Genomic DNA, 25,265 nt, shown 5'->3' on the forward strand with positions numbered 1-25,265 from the left:
ATCTGAGTACCCGAGTACCTGTCCCATTCCATCTGAGTACCTGTCACAGTTCATCTGAGTACCTGTCAGTCCATGTGAGTACCTGTCACAATCCAGATGAGTACCTGAGTACCTGTCAGAGTTCATCTGAGTACCCGAATACCTGTCACAGTCCATATGAGTACCTGAGTACCTATCACCGCCCTTCAGAGTACCCGAATACCAGTCACCAGGCCATCAGAGTACTCGAGTACCTGTCACCAGGCCATCAGAGTACCCGAGTACCTGTCACCAGCCCATGCCTTATAGAATATACATTGGGGTGTTTTCTTTCCAAAATGGGGCCATTTTGTGGGTAATTCCACTGTCCTGGTACTCCTGGACCTTCAAAAGTGTGATGGGTACGAATGAAATGAGATGTGTCATTTATGCTCCTAGAACGCCTGAAGGTACTACTTCAATGTTCGGGCCTATCTATGTGACCAGGCTGTGTAAAAGTCCTACACATGTGGTAACGCCATACTCGGGAAGAGTAGCAGAATGTGTTTTGGGGTGTAATTTTTGCTATATACATGCTATGTGTTAGAAATATCTTATAAATTGACAACTTTGTTTAAAAAAAAATGCGTTTTCATTTTTTCCCACATTTTCCAAAAACTTCTGGAGAAAAATGAACCGTTCAAAAGACTCATTATGCCTCATAGATTATACATTGGGGTGTTTGCTTTCCAAAATGGGGCCATTTTGTGGGCAATTCCATTGTTCTGGTACTCCAGGGCCTTCAAAAGTGTAATAGGTGGTTATGAAATGAGATGTGTAATTTTTGCTCGTAAAACGCCTGAAGGTGCCACTTAAATGTTGGTGCTCTGTATGTGGCCAGGCTGTGTAAAAGTCTCACACATGTGGTATCACCATACTCGAGAAGAGTAGCAGAATGTATTTTGGGGTGTAATTTGTTGTATGTTTTAGCTGTGTGTGAGAAATAACCTGATAATATGACAATTTTGTAAAAAAAAATAAAAAAATTAAAAAAAATCTTAATTTTTCAAAGAACTGTGGGAAAAAATTACAACTTAAAAAAACTCACCATGCTACTTACTTAATACCTTGGAATGTGTACTTTCGAAAAAGGGGTCATTTGGGGGGTATTTGTATTTTCCTGACTTGTTAGTGCCTCAAGAAATGAGATACAACTGATGTACTGAAGGCCTGATCAGATGTGATCAATTTTCAGTGATTGGCATCCTAGTTTGTAGACTCTATAAGTTTCACAAAGACCAAATAATATACACTAATTTGCATTATTTTTACCAGGTATGTAGCAGTATCAATTTTGGCCAAAATGTATGAAGAAAAATTACTAATTAGCAAAATAAAATACAAATAAAAAGGATTTTTTTTCACAAATTTTTTTTTTTCTTTTTAATTTATAGCACAAAAAAATAAAAAAACCCACTAGTGATTACATACCACTAAAAGAAAGCTCTATTTGTGTGGAAAAAAAGGATGCAAGTTTCATATAGGTACAGTGTTGCATGACTGAGTAATTGTCATTCAAACTGTGAGAGCGCTGAAAGCTAAAAATTGGTCTGGTCAGGAAGGGGGTGTAAGTGCACTGTATTGAGGTGGTTAAACTTTGCTTTTGAAGCTGAAACTGTTCTTTGTTAAATGTTGTCCTTATCTTTTCTTAAAAACAATAAAAGAGAGTTGAAAACAAACAAAAAAATCTGGAAAATTAAAAAAAAATAATAATAATTTCATGTTTGTTATAAAATTTTTCAAACAGGTAATTTTTCTCCTTCATTGATATGCGATGATGAGGCGGGAATGGTGGGCACTAATAGGCTGCACTGATGGGCGCTGATAGGCACAGATAAGGTGGCACTGTTGGGCACAGTATCTTTTTTTTTTCTCCTCATACTATCAGCACGAAGAGAAAAAATAGTCGATTACCGGCTCTGTTTACATCACATGATCAGATGTCATTGGCTGAAAGCTGAACATGTGGTAAGGGGTCGGGATCAACTTCTTACTCCGATCTGTGATCACCCGAGTGATCAGCCAAGTCTCATAGACTCGCTTATCACAGAGCATGCCGCGTGTGCCCTGCAGGAGGGCGCGCAGACCGCTCGGGCAAAGTAGGACCGCTGTAGCAGTCATTCGGCTATAGTGCGAATCTGAAGAAGTTAACTAAACTTTTCTTTTTATTATAAAATAAGAGCAAAATCACTATCATGCCATAATGGACCAGAGTAAGCATGGGTAACCTCGTAATCTGTACTGTATTTATCAAATATACCCATGTAAACTACACAAAAACCCAATGTGACTCAAGATTCCATCTCTTCTATCTGCTGCAATTAATTTCTTAATAAACAAAACACATTAGAAAAGATACAAGGTTCACTATGTTGCCAAAAATAGGATGAGACCTTCATGAGACCTTGAATGAATGCCCAGGTCATTTATTGATGCTGTCATTTATTTATTTATTGGTGTACACTATGTCTACCAGAATACCACATACTAAGAGAGGATTCAAGAAACCCCAGTCATAAATCTTTTTGTCTTGACCATTGCAAATAAATATAATTATTAGGTACAGGCGTTTTCTTTTGTCTAAAAGTAAAGTTAAATGCTTTCCAATTTGAATAGGATTCATTCAAGTTTGAGCAGATGTTAAAGATTAAACAATTCGTCTCACATTAAAAAAGAGCCAGTGACTTAATCTAACTAGATGGGGCAGTTCAAGGTTAAGAATGAATTTATGCCCCCTGGGCAGTTCAAAAGCATGGATAGTTGTATCCAAACAGTGAAATACAACATACTTCTACCAGTCTTATGAAAGCTAATTTTTACATGATAAAAAGAGTAACAGGTCCCCAAATTACTTTGGAATGGTTTCAATTTAATTATTAAACCAGCCAATAAAGGCAGAGCCATCATTTTGCTGGACAAAAGGAAAACCATACAACATTTGGGATTTCTTTTTTACTTGTGAAACCTACTTTTGTGTATCTCCTGAAGTGATCTTGTTCCTCGTTTATATAGGGAAAAATGTTTAGACCTTTAAAAAAAAAAAAAGGTTCCAAAAACACTGGTCTGATATATAATTAGCCTTGAAGGGAGCTCAACAAAATAGATGTCAATAAACCATTGGCTTCACATTTTGCCAGGAATCTCATCAAGGCTTACATTGGCTTTACATTTTGCCAAGATTCCTTGTCAAATCCATGAACCGAGTGATCAAGTGATAGAGCATGTCCCAAGATCAAGTAAAGAAGTCTTTTGGATCCACAATTTCACAACATTGTTCTTGCATGGCTCTAACACTGGCATGTTTTTAGATGATAGGTGTATTTATTCATACATTTTTATTCTTGAAAATGATGGGTGCTTGTATCTGCCGCCTACTAACAAATGCTTCTTGTTTTTTTCGTTTTTTTTTTTCTAACCCTCTTACTGTGTCATGATTTCAGCCTTTTTATTTTATTATTCATATTTTCACACGGTTTTGTTGATCACCCTCTGCCTGGTTTATACATTTTTTTTTTATTTCTCCATCATTTGCAGTTTTGTGTCAATTTCTGATGTGTATGTACCTGTTTAGCATTCTGGCTACATGGCGACTTTGCTTAAGCTGTGTTTGAACAAACACATTTGGGCATGTGCTGAGCGGGATCAGCTGCATTCTTGCTGGGGTTTGCTAGTTAGCAGATCAGCATCCTACGGTCATTTTGTTGGCAATAATAAGCACCTTAGGGTTTTATTTTTATGCTGATATGCCTAGCTGTACATGGTTCTCTTGTGACTTTTTTTGTTTTGTGAAAATAGCCATATATTTCCTGCAGTAAGTGTTCTACAGGGTGCACAACAATGACATTAGTCCATGTGAAAAAAAGTTTCATTCAGTCAGAATTGCCAGGCTGAAAATCCCCTGATGGGCCCTAATCTCTGCGATTAAGCCTTTTTAGAGTCAAACATTTCAGAAAGGTATAGCTTTAAGCAGGGACTTTTAGCATGTTGGTTCTAACTGAAAAAAAAAAAAAACAATGTGGAGTGATGTCGTCAGTGTGTGCCCTTTGTGGAACACTTATAGTAGTCTACAAAGCAGAGAAAGGCTCTTCAGGTGGGGAGAGTGGTGAGGTTTGAGGCCGCCATCATTTCTTTCAGTCTACCAACAATATATTTCCTCTAACCTTACATGATTTTGGCAATGTACATGAGTGCATATTTTGTAAATGGTCTGTTTACCATTAATTACGGGTGCTTAATTTGTCTATGGGGTTAGATTTGTAGCTGTACTATTTTAAGGGTCTGGTCAACATTGTCACTGTTGGCCAATAAAGGAGTTGATGTAAAGAGCTGCAAAACATTGCTATATCTTTTGGGACTAATAAGGAAAATTAAGAAGTGACAATGATGTGATGAACAATCAATCCTGAAAAAAAAAACCATTTACTTAACTACTTGCCTACAGGGCACTTAAAACCCCTTCCTGCCCAGGCCAATTTTCAGCTTTCAGCGCTGTCGCACTTTGAGTGACAACTGCGCGGTCATGCAACACTGCACACAAATAGAGCTTTCTTTTGGCTGTATTTAATCTGGGGTTTTTATTTTTTTCTAAACAAACAAAAAAAGACTGAAAGTTTTGAAAAAAGAAAAAAACTGTTTTCATAGTTTGTTATAAAATTTTGCAAAGAGGTAATTTTTGTCCTTCATTGTTGTGCGCTGATAAAGCTGTACTTATGGGCACTGATAGGCTGCACTGATAAGGCACCACTGATAGGCACTGATATGTGACACTGATGGGTTGCACTAAAAGGCACTGGTAGGTAACGCTGATGGGCAGCACTGATGATTGGGAATTGATTGGCAGCACTGATCGGCACTTATATGTGGCATTGGTGGGCATTGATAGGTGGCACTGGCAGGTGGCACTGGTGAGCACAGATGAGGCAGAGGTGGCTCTCTGTGTGAGGGACCAATGTCCCTCTGACAGTAGCCGGTGATCAGTTTTTTTTTCTTCTCACGCTGTCAACATGAAGAGAAAAAATGGCAGATTACCGGCTCTGTTTACATCATGTGATCAGCTGTCATTGGCTGACAGCTGATCACGTGGTAAAGGGTCCGGATCAGCCCCTTCTCCGATCTATGATCAGCCGAGTCTCCTTGACTCGCTTATCACAGAGCGCACCACACACTCCCCGCATGGGGTGCGTATGTTGCTCGAGCATGGGAGGAAAAACATGGATCAAAAAAAACAGCACGTTTATTATCCCTTTAAATAATGTGTTGTCATTGGAGTAGGCCATAATTGTCATAGCAATACCATTTTTTTTTAAAAATGAATCAGAGATAGGTCAAAGATATATTGAGTACTATACTAATTGACATACAGCCAAAGAACATCATTTTAATTTATTTTTTATAGAAAAAGCTTTGAAATAACAATATGATTATAATAATTAAACAGAATACAACATTATCAAGAAATCAAAAGATGCTGTTACAAAGTGAAAACAATAAAACTAGTTAACATTTTGTGTCTTAAAATATAATTATTTGCGAAATACAATGTTTAATATCCCACAGTAAGAATATTCCAATAATGTTTTGTTAATATGATACTTTGTATTCAAAAATCCTTATAGTTGCAAAATATATGTATTTTTGTTGCATAAAAAAATGTAACCTGAACTGTGACAGTTGTTTTTAATTTTTTTTTATCCCACAGAATTCAGAATTGTGACAGTGTGAACAAACTTTAGCTTTCTATGGTACAATTTTACAAAAATACAGTAGAATTTATTTCATGGCGTTCTTACAAGTTCAATTTACAATATAGTACAGCTTGAAATAATTACATATATAATGATGTTAAAACAAGTGGTTATAGTTAGTTTAATAAAGTCTATTGGAGTCATTGTTGCATATTTTCAATTCACATTTAATGAAAGCATTCTTGGCAAATCTGATCAGAGAGAATACTTTGCTTGCTGCTGCCCCAGGACTGATTATTGTTGTATGGGTACAATAGAGAAAAGGGAGGAGATGCTGTCTACAGTGATTTGCTGAAGATTTTAAATAAATTAGATAGCCATCATATCTCATACAGATGTAAACATACTTAAAGTGTTTGTTACCCCAACACTTCATATTCCTGATATGTGCCTGATATACCATGTACGGTACTTGCATGAGAAAGTATCCAGTTCTCTTTGTATCGCTTCCTTTGTGTGAAACCCCTGGTGTTCCTGCCAGTTCCCTTGCCTTCCTATTAAAAACTGACCACACTGAGTAAGAGAGCAAAGCATGGTCAGTTATCTAGCTATGCTGGGATCTCAGTGTACTCTCCACCAATGATCAGATTTGTCCTGACACATCCCTGCTACACAGCTATACTCTGGGAAGCTCAGCGTGCTGTTGCTTCTCCTCCCCCAGCAGCTGAGAACAGAGGGAATGTAACCAATTATAAGAAAGGGAAAAAAGGTATTTATAATGTTTTTTTTTTTTTTTTTTTTTTATCTATCTATACACAAATGTGTTGCCTTTCATTTAAATTTTTAACTGAATGGGTTGTTTTACAAGGTGATAATTTACAACCACTTTAAAGGCTAAGTTCATTTTTTTTTTTTCTTCTAAATTCCAATACAGTATACCATTAATGTTCCTCCTTTGCAGAAAAGAGCAATGTGGAGCAGAGCTGTAGTGTTAAAAATAGCAGAAGTGTGCCCCTGGATTTTGTAAAGCTCATCATGAACTATACAATCTGTACAATCTCTTCTAGATCTAGCATCAACTATGTAGTGCAAGAGCCTGCCTGATTCTATACAGGGCGATTGGATAGATAAGCGTGTCCTCTTAATATAAAGTTTTGGTAAATCTAAAGGAGATCGTACAGAGATTCTACAATCAGATTGTATAGTGTATGGCCACCTTTTATACACCTAAAATTAACTAGTTGCCCTTTCAGTGCTCTTAATTGTTAATGGTACCCTAAAACAGAAGCAAAAAAACACACATTTTACCATATGAAAAAACAAGTGAAAAACGCAGCAAACTGCAACACACCAAAATTTCCCATGAACTACTTTCCCCAGTTGTAAGGCAGCCCATTGAAATCAGTGGGTTGCCCTATGTCCATTGTGGGAAAAATTTGGCAAAAATTGTGCTCCCGCTATGCTAGGTGTGAATGGGGCCTGAAAGTAAAATTGGTGTTTCTACAAAAGAACAATAAGGCTCCTTTTACATTTGGGCGTTCCTGAATGCACGACAAAATGCACAGAAAACACGCACTTTTCAAATTTTTGGGGAATTGCGCTGCAAACGCACATCACACTTGCAATGCAATTAAATGTTAATGGCACTCAGAGCGCGGGTAGCAGGTTCGTGTCTACTGTGCAACAAACGCGCACCAAAAAGTGCAGAAAAAAATGTGCCACACTCTGCTCTAAACAAAAGTTCTGGAGATTCTATGGGGCATTTGTCATGCATAGGGCAGCCGTTCAACTGAATGGGCTGCTCTATGCTTGATGAGCAGAAATGCTCCAAAACACTCCCCCCAATGAAAAACCCTGTGTGCAGGAATGGTAGCTCTTGTTATGGGGAAATTTGACAGCTGAGTGTCTCTGTCCACTCCCTCCTATATAAAACAAGAATTTGTATAGTAATGAGGGAGGTGTGGTCCAGACTGATAAAACACGTCTATTCTGTGATGCAGCAAGCAGTGCATGATGGGAGATGATCTACATGATCAAAAAGAAACGTGAAATTTCGAAGCTTCCGTGGATAAGATAAGTGGGAGATAAGAACATTGAGATGGTTGGGGCTAAAAGGGCATTTGAAGAAGCTTCTATTATGAAAAGTGAAATTCTGCTCCAGCCTTTAAAGACTAAAGCTCCTCAAAGAAACACGAGTTTGGTGGGGGTTTTTTCTGCGTGTAAGAGCATATGCCTGTAAACTTCTGTAAGAGCCCTAGTGTACATGGACACATTGGCTGACATGGATGGGAGTTTCCAGGTAGAAAAAAATAAGAGCTCAAAACAGCTCAAAAGCCTTCTTTGAGCCTCTTTAAGATGCAGTGTGCATGAGTCCTAAATGTGTGCTTATGTGGTTTAGATCATGAAGATTGTTATCTGCATTTATGTGATTTAACAGCATTAAAGGATGCAGTTGTCTACTGCGGCGCACAGGATTGATTTGCTTGGCTCTACACCTTTTTCAAGGTGAGGAATAAATGTCTTTGCATATAATTTAACACAAGTATTTATTACTTTTCACAAGAATAAAATATTACTATTCCCAACAATTCCTTTATCCTCTTTCTCTGTTGAAGGCTTTGTTAAGGCATCATCCAACATCCGCATCTACCCCTGTGGCTGAGTGGTTATCTCAGGCTCTCAGCGGTACACCGAGAGAGTGAGCCATCTGCCGGTAATGCATCTGGGTGGATTCCGACATTATTGTCATTATCTCTGCCAAGCCTGTCAGGAGAGAACCTGTCAGGAAAGCTGCTACCTTTCCCATCTGATGCTGAAGGCTACCATTGGCTAACTGTCAAATGCACCACTGGCACAGACAGACACCTAACCATATGTAATGCCGCTTAGGCTTGCTCTGTTCGGAACTAGCATTACTTTCGGTAGTCAGTGACAGCCTACAGCATTTGATAGAGCCTTGCATGTAACTTCCATCCTCACATCTTCCTTTCGTTATCTTTAAAATGTTTCTATTGGCATCACAGTTGAACCCGAATAATAAAGGTTATATGTGCATTAAGACCAGTGGCTATATTACTCAAAACAGAACTTGAATATAACACATTTTTAGTCCAGTGTTACTTTGAAAACCATATGTTTTTTTTTTATGCTTAAGTATAATTACTTTAAATAAATCTCCTATTATACTTCCCTTAGCCCCCTGTATATAATAAATCAGCAAACAGCACAATGAGCCAGTCATGAACTAATAAAAAAAAAAAAAAAATTATATATATATATATATATATATATATATATATGAGAGAGAGAGATATCTATCTATATATATATATATATATATATATGTGCACTATGTTGTCATCCTAACATGTTTCAGGCAATATAAGCTGTTTAAAACATCACAAAACCACAGAGCAGAAGACTTGAGGGTCTCATCCTCCAGGCTATGTAGGGTTGCAGGAGCTTAAGAATCACAAGTGTAATTGAACACTTTTAAAATATTCCAGAAGAATAAACATTTCAAATATGTGTGTTTCACCTGTATATGTAGATGTCTGACTGGAGCATAGCGTTAAACAATCTTGTACAGTATACAAAAATTCGTAGCCATAGGATGTCTTGGCTACAGCAGACCAACTGGCAAATGCCAGAACTTCCATATTGCTACTCCTAGCTTGGCCATTCAGTTTCCAATCAAACCAGCCCTCGTAATTCCAGTGTTGTATAGCATTTCTTTATGGAATGACATATACTTTCTTGGTCAGAAGGCAATGATTGAGGCCAGCTGTACTGAGGGATTGATTTGTCTCCAGATGGACCTCAGCTCTAATTCACAAAGCTGATGATTAGGTGATGTCACTGAGGATACAGTGCTCTTCCAGCAGCAGAGGCACGGAACACATTAACAAGGGAACTACACATTCTGGCAGTCCTTACTGAATACACAGTTATCATCTGTTTACTGGTTATACTACTATTTCATGTCATAGAAAAAAAACTTAATGTACTCTAGCATTAAGCCAGTTTACGATGTGTACCATACATCAATAACATTTATGCTGATCGTGCATTACTTTATTTTCAACTGATTCCTGCTTAATTGTAACACACCCCCTAGCTTGACTAATTTTGACAAAAAAATCCAAAGAGTTGGGTTGAAAATTCTCGAATGTATCCAATCAGATGCAGTCACTGTTTCTTGTCTACAGACAGCCACAGGTACTGTGTTTGAATACAACAGCCAGCAGGGTAGATTCCTCAATCCATGCTCTTTAGTGTGGGGGGGGGGATCAAGTGATTTCTCGCATTCAATGATTCAGTGATTTCTAAAAGTACATAGCTAGTCTTATGTTGACTTTGATCATCCTTTTTATAGAGACATGTTTGCCTTTCCTAATGAAACACTAGTGCTCCTTATGTGCAAAGCTAAGCAAGGTCTGCTCTTGAGTGTAGAGTTACAGAATGTAAGGCAGGATTTAAATAGATTTTTTTAGAATGAATCGTTTTCCATATGCAAATTCAACATTATTCACTGTTTATTGTTGTGCATTTTATAGTTGTTCTTTGAGCTACATAGCAGACTACTGTATGCATATTATATAGTCCTCTAACCCTGCTTATTTACCATTTGTTGGCTTTCCAGCGCCAGAGCGGCCAGATTTCATACCCACACATTCTTTCTAAATGCTGATATTTTGCACAGCCATTTCATATTTTCGGTAAGTGGAAACTCCAACTCCTAGCAGAAGTTTTCTATTACAGTTCAAATTTACAGTAATAGTATTTGGACGACAGTGAACTAATCTTGAAGAAGGATTACTCAGCACTTTTAAACTGCCTTTGGACGTAACGCTGCTGGCTCAATTCTCGGAGCTGAGCCCCTCCCCTTTCTTTGGTGTACATTTTTGTTATGAAGTTATATCCGATACCACACTGTACACAATCTAATTCTAACTGTCTGACTTATAATCAAAAGACACAAGGGTTACAATAGCTCACAGTATAAGACATTCAGCACATCTGGGGGTGATTATATATAATTTACGATTTGTCAGCATTGTCTTTGGAACTGAGACAGTGCATGACAAACACTGTACCTGGAATTCCTCCTTGTTACAGTATATCCTGTAAAAGCTATCTGAAGAAATTTACAGCATCTTACATGCCGGCCTAAATAAGGATCAATAGTCTGTGCAGAGAAAAAAAATCTGTATGTACATGTAAGAAATAAAGTTATTGTTGTTTCAAACAATGACTACTACCTAGTACAGTTTCTTTACCTGCAGGTAATCATGCCGAAACAGAATCACTTTCTGCTTCATCTGCAGGTTCTACTTTATTCTGGTAAGAAATAAAGTTATTGTTGTTTCAAACAATGACTACTACCTAGTACAGTTTCTTTACCTGCAGGTAATCATGCCGAAACAGAATCACTTTCTGCTTCATCTGCAGGTTCTACTTTATTCTGATCTGCGTCTTCTCATTCCTTCAAGAGATTTTCAATGCGTTGAAGTCTGTCTGCTATGTCCTGATTTACAGCAATTGATTGTTCCACATTTTTATTCAATGTGTTTTTTGGCTGACACTTCGAATCCAGCAAGCTTGAAAAATCTTTTGTAATGCTATTGAGGCAGTCGCTACACGATCCCGATGTGTTTACTCGTAGGTGCCAAAGCTCTTTTTTCACAATCTGTAGTTCCACCTTAAATTCTTCAAAATACTGAAGCAGCATATTCTGTCTCATGTGAGTGTTCTCCAGCACCGTCATCAGCTTATCCCATTTTGTGTGCTCTTTTAGTTTGCAATCTGGTAAAGTCACTACAGTATAAAAGATACAAGTTGTCATTGTCTCTAGTTATATTGCTTAGCTAAACATTTTAAAGACAGCTGGCAAGTCTTACATCTTTCAACAGAAACCGTAAACTTAACAAATTTCCTATCAACGAAAAAATAAAATAATTTATACTGTATATACATATACAATGGAAGGGTTCATGTAACACAATTTGAAGAATAAAGAAATATATATAAAATGCAAAAAGAGTAGCATGTAACAGTATCATGATGCAAACCAGTTTAAAGAAAAAAAAATATTATACACATGTAAAATAATTTGGAGAACAATAACTAAAAACATAATTAAAAAACATTTTTTAGTACTTGCCTTTTTCGGTCACTAGTATCTGATTATCCAGCTCTTGAACATCGACAGCAATAGTCAGAGCAGAAGACAGACATAAAATTGCACAAAAGAATATCTGTAGTGCCATCATGATCTTGCTGAAGTTAACAGTGAAGAACGGTGGACTATTGCAGTTGCTGCCTTTTGTGCTAGTGATGTTCTCTACAGCAAAGCAGAGTGTGGCTCTGTGGAGAGTGAGGAGGAAGCCCCCTAATAAATGCTTTGGGAGAACCAGGTGAATACTGAAGGGCTGCAGTATTGTTCAGTGGCAGTATTCTGTAGAATATGATGTTACGTAATAGCAGTCATTTTAAAAGGGTGGAAGCCCTGGAGTTATGGCAGTTAAACAAGTTCCTTAATGGCTCATGTGGTGGGTGGATTCAGCCATAAGGTCAAACTTACATGGGGGTAACATAAATCTTTGGGGATTATCAAATAAAAAACATCAGGGATCTTTCTCCACTCCATATGTGGTTTATGATTTCCTCTATTGCTTCTGCTCGATGCAAGTTTTTTTTTTATTAGTTGCTAAAGGAACTGTAAAATCTCCTAAAATAATGCTTGCATAAATGTTAAGAAGTACAGTATCTCACAAAAGTACAACCCTAACATTGTTGTACATATTTTATTCTATATTTTCATGTGACAACATTGACGAAATTACACTTTTTTACAATGTAAATTTAGTGAGCGTACAGCTTGTATAACAGTGTAAATTTGCTGTCACTTCAAAATAATTCAACACACAGCCATTAATGTCTAAACCGCTGGTAACAAAAGTGAGTACATTCCTAAGTGAAAATTTCCAAATTGAGCCCAAAGTGTCAATATTTTGTGTGGCCACCATTATTTCCCAGCATTACCTTTTAACCCTCTTGAGCATGGAGTTCACCAGAGCTTCACAGGTTGCCACTGGAGTCCTCTTCGACTCTTCCATGACGACATCACACAACTGGTGGATGTTAGAACCCTTGTGCTTCTTCACCTTCCGTTTGAGGATGCCCCACAGATGCTCAATAGGGTTTAGGTCTTAAGACATGCTTGGCCAGTCCATCACCTTTACCCTCAGCTTCTTTAGCAAGGCAGTGGTCGTCTTGGAGGTCTCCGAATACAGGGGATCTGCTTCCATATGTCACAGTACATGTTGGAATTCATGGTTACCTCAATGAACTGTAGCTCCCTTGTGCTGACAGCACTCATGCAGCCCGAGACCATGACATTCCCACTACCATGCTTGACTGTAGGCAAGACACACTTGTCTTTGTACTCCTCATCTGATTGCTGCCACACATGCTTGACACCATCTGAACCAAATATGTTTATCTTGGTCTCATTAGACCGCAGGACATGGTTCCAGCAATCCATGTCCTTAGTCTGCTTGTCTTCAGCAAACTGTTTGCGGGCTTTCTTGTGCATCATCTTTAGAAGAGGCTTCCTTCTGGGACGAAAGCCATGCAGACCAATTTGATGCAGTGTGCGGCATATAGTCTGACAACTGACAGGCTACCCCCCCCCCCCCCCCGCCCCTTCAACCTCTGCAGCAATGCTGGCAGCACTCATACGTCTATTTCTCAAAGAAACCCTCTGGACATGACACTGAGCACTTGCACTCAACTTCTTTGGTTGACCATGGTGAGACCTGTTCTGAGGGCAACCTGTCCTGTCTTCGCTACAGTGCTGCAGCTCGGTTTCAGGGTCACTTGTTTGGCACCACCACCATTTATAGAACACCTCTTGAGGCGATTCAGTTCGCATTGTAGCGCTATACAAATTATTCATTCATTCATTCAAATTTTTTTTCAATGAATACAAGGCACTCTCTGATTAGATGAGATAGAGATTGTGATCCTGAGCAGGACCCAGTAGATTGTGGCTATCACTGGAGCCATGCTGACTATTACAATGGTTTCCAGCTTCCCCAGTGGTCCATCAGGTGTGAAATATGCATACTTATGTCAAGCTAGATGAATGTAAGCATACAATGAAAATCATACCTGGAGCTCAGCTTTAAGGTTGCATTATCACTGCTAATATTTAAAGTGGAACTTCAACCAAAAGGGGAAGTTTCCACTTTTCGGTCTCAGGGGGAGGGGTTACCTGATTTTGACATGTACCCACACCCACTTCCAGTCGGAAGGCCACGGCGGATCCATCAAAAGTTCTCCTCCCGGCCCACAACCTTCTGGGACACATCACAGGTCCCAGAAGGCTGCGGGACCATTCACAAAGCACAGAGGGCTCACGCACGAGCAGTGGGCAGCTGGCTGTGAAGCTGCAAGGAGTCACACCTGGCTGCCCACAGTTAATATGCAGGCACTGCAGACCCGAAGACTAGGGAAGAATCATCTCGGTTGGGGATGGCGCTGGATCCCTGGACAGGTAAGTGTAATTTTATTAAAAGTCAGCAGCTACAGTATTTGTAGCTGCTAACTTTTTAAACTGTATGCTCCTAGGGTGAAGAACTGCTTTAAGCAGCTGCACATGCATGAGCCTACATTCCTGTGGATGACATAACACCATCTTCATGTAGCCCTCTGTATGTTGATAATGTATTGTGTAATCTGGGCAAACAGTATTTACACGAACTTGAGCTTATGCACCAACCAAGCCATTTGTTAAATCCGAATTATCACCTATACACGGCAGGAAACTCTCCTGCATGCACATATGAATGTGTTACATGCAAGAAGAAAATCAGTGCTATGTGAATTCCACCATGCCCCAACTAAGTTTTTCTAACAATGCTTACCACAGCATTAGTATGTGGCATTGTAAAGTATTTGTGTTCTCTGATTGTGTTGCCTGTGCTGTGATTGAGTGCACTCCCTTTCTCTGACATTGTTGCTGTGCCTGGCTGCACTCTATCTGTGTATTGTGACTGTGCGTTGGGATTGAGTGTGCTGCTTTGTCCGTGCATTTCAGACTAATATGTGGGCTCTCTCTGCATCTGCACATTCTGCATGCTCTGTGTGATTTCTCTGACTGCTGTAGTGCTGTGCTTTCAGGGCTGACAGATCCAGCTATGGCTGCAGGAGTTACAGCCAGGTTTGGGACTCCATTTATCTGAGCACAACCCCTGAAATTGGGGACTGTTTCTGCAAGTTGGGTATGTCTGGTCAGCCTAACATAAAATATTTTCTACCCACCAAAATTTGTTTAGCTTTTTAGTGGGTTCGATAGATACTGGCACCCAAGATTTTTCTGCCATCGATTTCTTCTCTGAAGTCTTGCAGGTTAAAATTTACTGCTCTTTGTTATTTTGTCTGACCCCCTTATCTGATTAAAGTGGAACTTCACTCAGAAAGTGAAGTCCCACTAGTCCACTTCCTCCCCCAGTCTGTAATTTAGTTTCAGGTTTGTTTGGGGGCAGCAAATACCTCTCCTAGATGAGTATCATGTTTATTGCCATGCCCCCTTCCCTCCTGAAGCCTCCTTGTTCCACCCCCCAGAGGCTGCAGAACAGTTCACAAATGTTGTGGGAGTTCATACATGCGCCATGGAGAGCTGTGGTTCCTCAGGAAGTCACAGTCAGCACCCCTATTCAAGATAGCAATGCTGGAAACCCACAACGGTAAGAAGACTTGGCTGTGGAAAGATAGCACCAGACCCCAGTTACTGGTAATTACCTGATGTTTAAGAGTCAGCAGCTATAGAATTTTTAGCTGCCGACTTAGAAAAAAAAAGTCTGACATTCCTCTTTCCCCCTTTGCCTCCAGTTTTTCACAGAATTAAAGGCTAAGTTGACATTATGAGTAAAATGTCCCATGCACACAGGGGCCCCCAATTATTTACATTGCACTGTGCATTTTTTCTAAATGTGTTTGGCACACCTGTAAACCTCTGATGGTACCCCCTGTCTAATATACTTACATATTGTTTACTTTTACTTGTCCTTATAGCTTCTGGGACACAGCAAAGCTTAAGCGCTAGTTCTTGGCGTCACCCCAGCACAATTCTTTTACAAAAAAGGTGCATCTACCAGGAAACAGAGCACACACTGTGTGGGCTATGCTTCCGAAAAAATGATGCTGAACACAAGCATGGGCCATATTACTGATCAGGTGGACTATGCCTTCAAAGTAGTTGTAAACCTTAGACATGAAATGTGAACAAAGTATATTCCTCTATAGTGTGTACTAGCCTGAATCTCTGTGTATTACCTGAGGTTAGTCACTTCATTGAGTATATGTGAGGGATTACAACTATTTTTTAAAGGTTTCTCCTGTAAGTAACAACTTCTCATCATATAGCCAAAATATTTGAGCTTTAATTTGAAAATGATGTGCCAAATTCTGTTAAAATGCCGGCAAGCATGCACACAATTAAACACTCATTTATACCAATTACCTGAAAACTAACTAATTATCTGATGCATAGTCATCACTCCAAGCCACCAACCTAGAGGATGTTTAAAGTATAACCAAGGGAAGTTTTTTTTTTTTAGTTTTGAACAGACTAGAGAGGAAACACCTGGTAGGTTCTAATTGTTGTGTATGCTCCCATTAAGGAGAGTCACCCTCTCTATTAGTCCTGTATACCATAACCCTCCCCTTCTCTATCCAAAATAAAAAATACAATTTTGCTTTTGATTCTACTTTAACACCACATGTACCTCAAGCAATAATTCTAGACATATCAAGTAAAAAACATTTGTACTGCCCAATAATGTGTTTTATGTTGAACTTTGTGCACTGCTATCTGTACATTCTTTGTTAAATCATACCAGTTTTGTTTGTTGTAGACATCTTGCTGCAAAGGAGAAGAGTTAAAGTGGCACTAATGCCATAATGTTATAAAAAGTTGTTGGCTGGGAGGCTTTTATTGCTAAAGAGACTCTGTATATCTTTCTGCAATAACATGTCTTCAACCCAAAGGCATCTCTAGGATTGTGAAAGATCTGGGGCACCCTCTGTTTAATTTTCTGAAGAAAAATGATGCGGCGTACCATGGTGAATAGTGAGTGGTGTGGCCATGTTGCACTGGCAGTGGGAGGGGTTTTAAAGGGACAAAGTTAAATAAAATGCCACAATCCTCCAAGTGTATGTATAGCTAAAACATAAAAAAAAATAGATTTACCCCTCTATGTGTCCTGGTGGCCATTGTCAGAAAGAAAGTGGGGGGGTTTACTAAAACTGATGCACACCGCTGTGCACAGTAACCAATCAGCTTCTAGGTTGTATTGTTAAGGCTCCGTTCACACCTGAGCGATCCCAATCGTACAATTCTGCCAGCAATTCGAAATCATGGCAAATTGGGGGAGGCTTGTGTGATTTCATTACTTCTTAAAGGCATCTCAATTGCGGCGTGATTTTGCTACAATTGTCACGCAATAAATTTGCGGCAAAATGCAACGCTTGTCATTCAAAAAGGAGCAGGAACTTCTTTTCAGTGATAGTATTGCTTGTTGCAATTTTCAGCGATTGCAAAATCACGCTGTGATTGAGTTGTCATTAAGAAGTAATGGCATTGCACAAGTGTCCTACGATTTGCTGCGATTTTGAATTTTGATTTCAGATCGCTCAGGTGTGATCCTTAAGCTTAATTGAACAAGCTGAAGTTAGAAGCTGATTGGTGACTATGCAGAGCTGCACCAGATTTTATGTACACGAGTGTTAGTAAATCACCCCCCCCCCCCATAGTTTTATGCACCCTATAAAAAGTAATATATTTCTGTTATGTGTTCTAGTTATAGCACATTGAGCTCCATTCACAAAGGGATATCTATCACTTTAATAAATACAGTAAAATACCACTTAGCGTCTTTCATACAGTACTTTTTCAGGATTTGCGGTATTTAACTCATGAAGCCGTATTGTATTTTACCGAATGTCGTCATAGCCAGCAGACGGCAAGTCTTTTCCGGTTCACACTTCTCAGGGACTTGGCAGAAGGGAGCGATGGTGGAGGAGAGCTCAGTGGAAGAGAAGCCAAGCATCTTGGATCTGGTGGAGCACATGGTAAAGCACCTTTTATCCCTTGAATAGCCTCATCTGTCTTAGCAGTTATGCAGTTTCATGCGTTGCTGAATTGTGGAACATTCCTGGCTCATTTCTGCATAGTCCTACATTTGTGGCCTGCCAGTTCTGTGTGCCTTTCTATGCTTGCTGCTCGCCTGGCTTGTTGCTTGTGGAACACATTTATGCCTCATTTCTGCATGTTCATACCCGTTTTTAGCTTTACACTTCTGAAGTGTTCTTCTATGCTTGTAAAACACATGGCTCATGCTTATTTGCCCAAAAATGCCCATTGCAAATGTTTGGACTTTCTTCCCCATTTGTTTGGAATTGTGAAACATGCTCCAACATGTTTGCTATGCAGTTGTTTTATATGGTCTAGAATAGGAAAACTAGATAAGCAGAAACAATATTTACATTTTAATCTTAACACGATTTGGTTTTTTTTTCAGCTGAAAACATCCAACTTTGAGGCAGAGCTTGCATCAGCAGAGGTAGATATACCTATATGTGCTTATATATCCCATTTGTTTTTTGTTCTCTTTACTGTCAGCATTTCAATTCAACAGTTGGAAAAAAATATATATTGTTCTTTTTTCTTATTTTTTTCAATATCTTAATTGTTTTTTTCATGACAAATAAATATCCAAATATAAAAATACATCATTTACATCCACTAAATACTAATTAAGTTTATTAATTCGCCCCACCCCCTTTTTTTTTCTATTGCTAAAACTCTGGCGTGGCTCCCTACCCCATCCCTTCCTCTACTCTCTTTAATTATATATATCTCTCTGATTGCTTAAACTCTCTCCAGATCTTCCATTTACTTTCAAATCATTCTATTCCCTCCTATCCACAGAGCCTGAGATATTCCATATTATAAATTGCATCTACTTTTCTACACCAGCTTCCCATCCTAGGGCTTTCTTTCTCCTGTCACTGCCAGTGTAATCGTGAGAGTTCCTTGTGATATTTATTTGCTTTTTCCGGTGTTCTGTACCAAAGTGCTAAGCATTTATAATTATGTTTCTGGTTACAACTGTATTGTTAGAGTAATGTGATCAGGAGGGGGCAACCTCCTTCTGAATTGTTTATATAAGATTGTATTCTTGTTCTAATAAAGATTCTATGTTCAAGCTGTGCAACTGAGCTAGTCTCGTCTGGTTCTTACAATATATGGGCTGTAATATCTGATAAGGTCCAGACTGAAGGAAGTGGTGTATGACGAAAGCACTCAAAAGGAGTGTGGGACATTTTGTTACAATCCCGAATTGAGCCAGAAGCAAGAGAGGGGAAAAAGAAACAATGTTGAAAAGGTAAGTCACGATAGCTTCCTTCCAATCCTCCACCATGTGACTTAAACTGCTCTCACATGTACAATGTTAATAGTCTGCTTAAAATATGTGTCTAGTGTTGTTTGAAGGAATTTCATGTTAAAATAAGCATGTTTACTTTTTTCTTTTGTATGCACCCCAAATATTCATGCCAGAAAAGCTGAATAGAAAAAAAAAAAAAACCTCAGAATGGCAAATTTCAAAAGTGTCCTATTGTATTATGGTAAAGGTATGACATGTGCAGAATGAAAAAATTCCATTAGGTTTCGGTATTTACATAACTTCATTTGGTGCAATTCGTTTAATTTATTTACGAAATTTGCTTTGTTTATTCAAATCGATTTGGATTTAACTAGATTCGACCAAATCAAAATTTGAATTGATTCAAATTCCATTAAAATTGCATTCAAATTGGATTCCATTCAAAATCAAATTTATTTATTGAAAATTTAAATTTTGTAAGATGGTTATATTCTTTTTATTCCATTCTATTCTATAGTTTTTTCTATTCTATTCTTTTTATTTTCTGTTCTATTCTATTCTTTTGGAAAACAGTTATATTATGTTCTTTCTATTCCTTTCTGTTGTTTGTTCTATTCTTTTCTATTTTATTCAAATTCAAATTTCTTCTATTTAAAATTTTAATTTTGGAAGATGGTTATATTCTTTCTATTCTATTGTTTTTTCTATTCTAGTTTGTTCTATTATTTTATTTTATTCTATTCAAATTTATTTTATTCAAATTTTGGGAAATGGTTATATTCTTTGCATTCTAGTCTATTGTTTTTTTAAATTATATTCTATTCAATTAGAATTTTGAATGAATTATATTCAATTATAAGAAATGTAACAAGAAATGTGTCTGAATTTCAATTCAGAAAGAAACAAAACCGCACATGTCTATTCCTATCCAAACACACATATCTCAAATTTCTCCCCCTAACTGTGCACACTTTTGGCATTTTATTGTAGTTGCAACATTCATTACCAACAAAAAAAAAAAACTCACAGGGAGGATGGAATTGTTAAAACCAGCCAAGTTTAGAGTAAACAATAGATGGTAGTTTTATATCTCACATGTAAAGTGAAATCCTCAGCAACTGAAAATTATCTTTGTGTTTTTCATAGTGCCCCAAGCACAGCAATGTAAGAGAAGAAACCAATCCAAAAATAATCAGGTTGTCAACAAAGTTAGCTTCATTTGGAAGAAAATAAAGCAAGGTTAGCCTAAACCACTGAGAATGGTAAAGCCAAACAAGTGAACATGTTAGTGATGTCCTGTAATTCTCTCAGCAGATATGTCTTTCACAAGCTTCCACCATCTTGGCGAGTGACAAGGAAGGAGATTCACAAAGGACAACTACTGAAGAGAGAAGAAAATACCATTTAACACCTAATCAAGTGAATTATATAGATAGCACTTCAGAAGTGGATGATGAGGCTGCAGACTGAATTTAATTGCGCTGTGGTGAGAAACAGTCCAGTGACAGCGATGCTGGTTGCATGAAAATACCCCTAGCAAGACCCCAGAAAAGCACACACCAGGAAAGTTTGAGTGACAGCAATGTCAAGCAAATCTCCACTACATCTAACAAGAAGAGGAAACAATCAGAGGGTCGATAAAGCAATATGAAGTTCACATATGCAGAAAATGTGACTTTAGTAAAAAATCTGGCTCGTGCGTACGAGAAGTTGCAGGGCCCCCACATGCTTAATAGCGATCAAGCTTGGAAAAGAAAACAATGGAAAAACATTACAAGAGCTGTAAAATTCAGTGTGAGTAGCACCCTGTAGTGAGAAAAATCTCAAAAAGAGGTACCAAGACATCGAGGGCAACATCAAGAAGAAAATGGCATTGGACAGAAAAGAAAAGGTTAGTCTGATTATGCGTACTGACATTAGAAAGCATGACAAGTAAATGTCACTTCATCTTTTCCAATGTACATCTTATATGTTTTACTTGTTTTCTTATCTCCTTTCATCTAGGAAAAAAAAACTGGTGTCAGTTTAAGAACTTCTGTACATATGTTGGACAATGACCAAATGCTGATGCCCTTTATCCATGAACAGACTGTAACAGGACTGCTCAAAGGTTTCAATACCTTACTCAAAAAAGAAAGGTAAATAAATTGTGTTATCGAATATTCAGTATGTTAACTATTCATGTTCAGTGTTGTTGCTGGGTTCTCCCTTGCAGCCCTAATGTATGCTTGCCGGAGGAACTCCCCCCTCCTTCAAAATACAATGCTGGTTTGGCAGTCTTTTACTAGAGGTGACCATGGAGCATCTTTGCACAGCGCTGGATTTATTATAGACTTGGGTACATTTTCAAGAAGAGGAGTAAATGGGCCAACTTTGAATTAATCAGTATCTGTTCTGTTGCAGATGACCTCACAGATGAAAGAACACTGCTCCTCTATTCTGAACCAGATGTTCCTGATATAGCCTTCACTCCACCTGATAAGAATGAGGACAACTTCAGCCAGTCTCAAGAACAGCAACCTGATCTCATTGTTGAGGTAGTCAACCTTCTGCCAGATACTCAAGTTCCAAACCAATGGTTTCTAATTTATCACAAAGTTCAGCAGATGGTAACACTAGTTTGGGGTCTCCCACTCTGCCAATTCCAGTAAGCTCATAGTGCACTTTGTGAAATGTTAAAGGGTCATTTAAAGGCCATTGAAGTGGAAATGAAGGGCACGAAGGCATGTACACAGGAATTCTTTACAAATACAACAGTGCTTGGTGTTAATGCACTACCTAATTTTGCCTCATTCTGCTGTTGCCTTTTCATTACATTAAACTATAGCCACCACATTTATGTCTAATGTCTATTTTTTTATGTGACGCTTGTATTGTACTGCAAGAAAGTGTAACTGAAGGTGATATTTTTTTATTTTTGGATACAGCAGAGGGGTTAGAACATCTGACAGTTTTTCTTGCTCTCTGTACCCAATAGGGAGATTCACTCTCTCTATTTCTGCTGTTTCTGCTTATCAGTGAAAGTTAAAGGACTAGAAAATTCCACATTTTGTCATGTCATCCAACCAATAATAGAGGGTGAATCTCACCAATGGGACATAGATGGGTAAAACACACTGACGGGGGCCCGTTTCCAAAACGAAAATAACGAGTGCCCTTAGTTACACTTTTAAGTCCTTTTGGATGTTCTTTATGACAAAGTCATTGCTATATCTTGGCACATGTGTGCTTTTTTTTTGATGGAGAATAGGTATTGGCTGCTATTTACTAAATCTAGAGTCTAGATAATATGGTGCAGCTGTTCATAATAATGAAACTAATACTGAATAATGAAGCTTGGAAAATAACACCTAGTAGCTGATTGTTGGGCCCAGATTGTATGTGCTCCAGTTTTAGCAAATACCCACCATTTTCATTATAGACCATGTTGAGCCTAGTTCTTTGATCTTAAACATCTACTCATTAAGGTAATGAGATGTTTAGGGGTGTGTATCAGAGTGGGATGGGACTCCTAAGTTCCTTTTGACATATATCTCAAGACTTGTAAATACAGTGGATTTGCACAGTTCTGGTCTAACAATGGTTGTTTGGCCTAATATTAATATTGCTGGAGAACATATTGGTTTTATGTTTTATTTCTTTCTTTTAATGAAAGTTTTTGTGAGCAAATATATAAAAATGCTTTTATGTGTCATAGATTTTCGCCAGAGATACCTCCAAAGATCTTTGTGTAAAATTAATGTATTGCCACTACATGTGACATATTTTTATCCAACAAGCCCCTGTAGAAGACACATATGTCGAAACGCGTTGGGCGAGCTGTTGGCACCCTACATTGCTTTTAATCTTTATTTTAGACTTTCTATGTGATCACTAAGTCATTAATTATTTTTTGACTTCAATAAATCAACCTTTTTTATACCGCCTGACCTGCACCATGTGGAGCCTTTTTTCTTTTTTCCTTTTTTCTGTTTCTCTGGCTTAAACCTCCACAACGTCTCCCTCCCTATTTGGGTGAGATTGGAGCATCAGTACAACGGGCTACGTCTGAGCTGGACTACATACAACCTTGACGTTCCATTTGAAAGGATCCATCACAGGGCCTACAATCGTTTGGAGCTCATCAATCAGCTCAACAGACCTTCCTCTTTGTACTCCTTGGTCCCAAACTGTGACCTAAAGCCTTCTAGACTCAACTGTCATATGACTGTATGAGTCCAACTAAGTCGGTAAGAAGTACTTTATCCATTTCTCTCTGATGTTACAGTCAAGCAGACTCGTATGAATACACCCGCCTAGTCCAATTTCCCCCCTCTGTGACGGTTCGGCCACCCTCGGGCCTGCTACATAGTGGAATGTGCGGCCAATGTTGGACTTTTCTTTAGGCATTCATATTCATATTATCTTTGTCTTTATTTATATAATTTATGCTGACCACATCTATTAGTGAAGCGCTACACTGTTTTTATTATTTTATCCAAGGGCTCAGAGTTTCAACTGAAGCTGCTCAAACAAGCTTGTGTTGAAGTGAGAAGGTTACAGACAGCATGAAATTGAGCCACTTCCTGTGTTCCTTTGCAACAACTGCAGCCTTTTTTTCAAAAACATATTAAAAAACCTGGTATGATTTCCAGAGTAAGCGTTGACGCATACCTTGAAAAATAGCTTTATATGAAGTGCTGTCAGACTTCATGGCCACACTCATCATGATGGGATTCAGGCATTGGTTTCATAGTGTCTTGAACCTCAATATCAAGAAGAAATCCTGCATGATAGGCTAAGTTATGAAGGACACAGCAGGCCAAAAACATGTTGCCAGCTTTTTCTGGGCTATCATATATTTATTAAAGGGCATAAGAAGCAATAAAAGGGGAGAGGGTTGGCACAATTCATAAAGCACAGGTTTTGTATTTAATGGCTAGACAGAATTGTAATGTGGCGACCTTAGGCCATATGTAAACTCGCTTAGGTGGAAATGGTTAGACCAGGATCATGGCTACAGGTGCAGCTGTAATTCTGGCGTTAGTTTGTGGAGCATGCACTGTCCTCTCCAGCTAGCCAATAAATGAACAGGGGGCAGAAGGGGGCACCCTCTTGTAAACACCACCCAGCTTCCTTCCTGGGCCCTGACATTACAATGGGGAGCAAGGGAATAATGCAAAATGAAATTGGTTCAATCTCTTGTGTGAAGTAATGAACCAGAAACAACAAGGCTTTTAATCCTTTGGTTTAGTTGTGTATGAGCCATCACTAGCTCTTAGACAAGCCAAGCCAAGCCAAACATCTGATTTGTAATTTTTGTCTGCGAGGTGTGAGGAGTGAACAGAGGTGAGTCACATATGAACATATACTTCCACATATCATGTATGTGGCATGCATTGATTTATAATAAAAAGTATCTTACCAGGAAGCCAGCCTCCAGTTAGTATGGAATTGTCAAAATGCTGGTAGAGATGTGACTGTCTTAATATGTGTGCATCATGGACAGATCCTGGGAAGCCAGTGACCACATTTCTGATAAACACGTTTGCATCACAAACAACCTGGCTATATATATATATTATCAGAGGGGGCAAAAAAGGCGCATGAGTGTAGTCTGTTACACCCAAGACATTGGGAATCCCAGCTACCGCATAGAAATAATTCTTAACTTGATCCCACTCATGACATGTGGTAGGTATGTATATATATATACAGTATTTAAGTGCAATTTGTCCAAAATCCTGCAAGCCGTTAGTAAGTAGACGTGAAAAAGATGGCTGGGATACTCCAACTTCCTTTCCTGCTACCATCTGATATGAAGCCTTGCCAAGAAAGTTCAGGACAGCCAACAACTTGATCATTGGTGGAATGCCGTGACTGCGCTGTGTGGTGGGCTCCAGAAAAGGTCGCAATTCCCCAAAACAGCAGCATATCCAGCTCTTTAGACAGATGAAATTTAATGAGAGCTTCTGCTTCAGTGAAATCCTCAAGCAAGATGCACTGCTTAAATGAATGTGGGCACATTACAACCACTCTTCTTCTCCTCGCCCCCTTAGAATTTGCCTGAAATTCCAACAAATTAGCCTCAAAAAAGCTCCATTAGAGATAAAGGGGAGAGCAATGCTAT

The 25,265-nt window shown here is 38.6% G+C and overlaps 1 protein-coding gene across 8 annotated transcripts in view; it reads left to right on the forward strand.

The window, feature by feature from the left end:
* Nucleotides 1-25,265, forward strand: part of VEPH1 (ventricular zone expressed PH domain containing 1) — a 554,211-nt gene that overhangs the window by 76,405 nt on the left and 452,541 nt on the right. Inside the window, exons 5-9 of one of the 8 annotated variants that reach the window (XR_013276867.1) lie at nt 17,722-17,840; nt 18,290-18,331; nt 18,978-19,156; nt 20,303-20,395; nt 20,468-21,045. The exons of 6 other annotated variants lie outside the window; for them this stretch is intronic. The gene's annotated coding sequence lies outside the window, so the exon portion shown is untranslated. Of the gene's footprint in view, nt 1-17,721; nt 17,841-18,289; nt 18,332-18,977; nt 19,157-20,302; nt 20,396-20,467; nt 21,046-25,265 lie in introns of those variants that run through there. One more of the 8 variants, XR_013276866.1, reaches the window with a different exon arrangement.

Source organism: Lithobates pipiens, unplaced genomic scaffold, assembly GCF_037356315.1.
Source record: "Lithobates pipiens isolate NorthernLeopardFrog02 unplaced genomic scaffold, aLitPip1_a1.2 Scaffold_18, whole genome shotgun sequence".
NCBI lineage: Eukaryota > Metazoa > Chordata > Amphibia > Anura > Ranidae > Lithobates > Lithobates pipiens.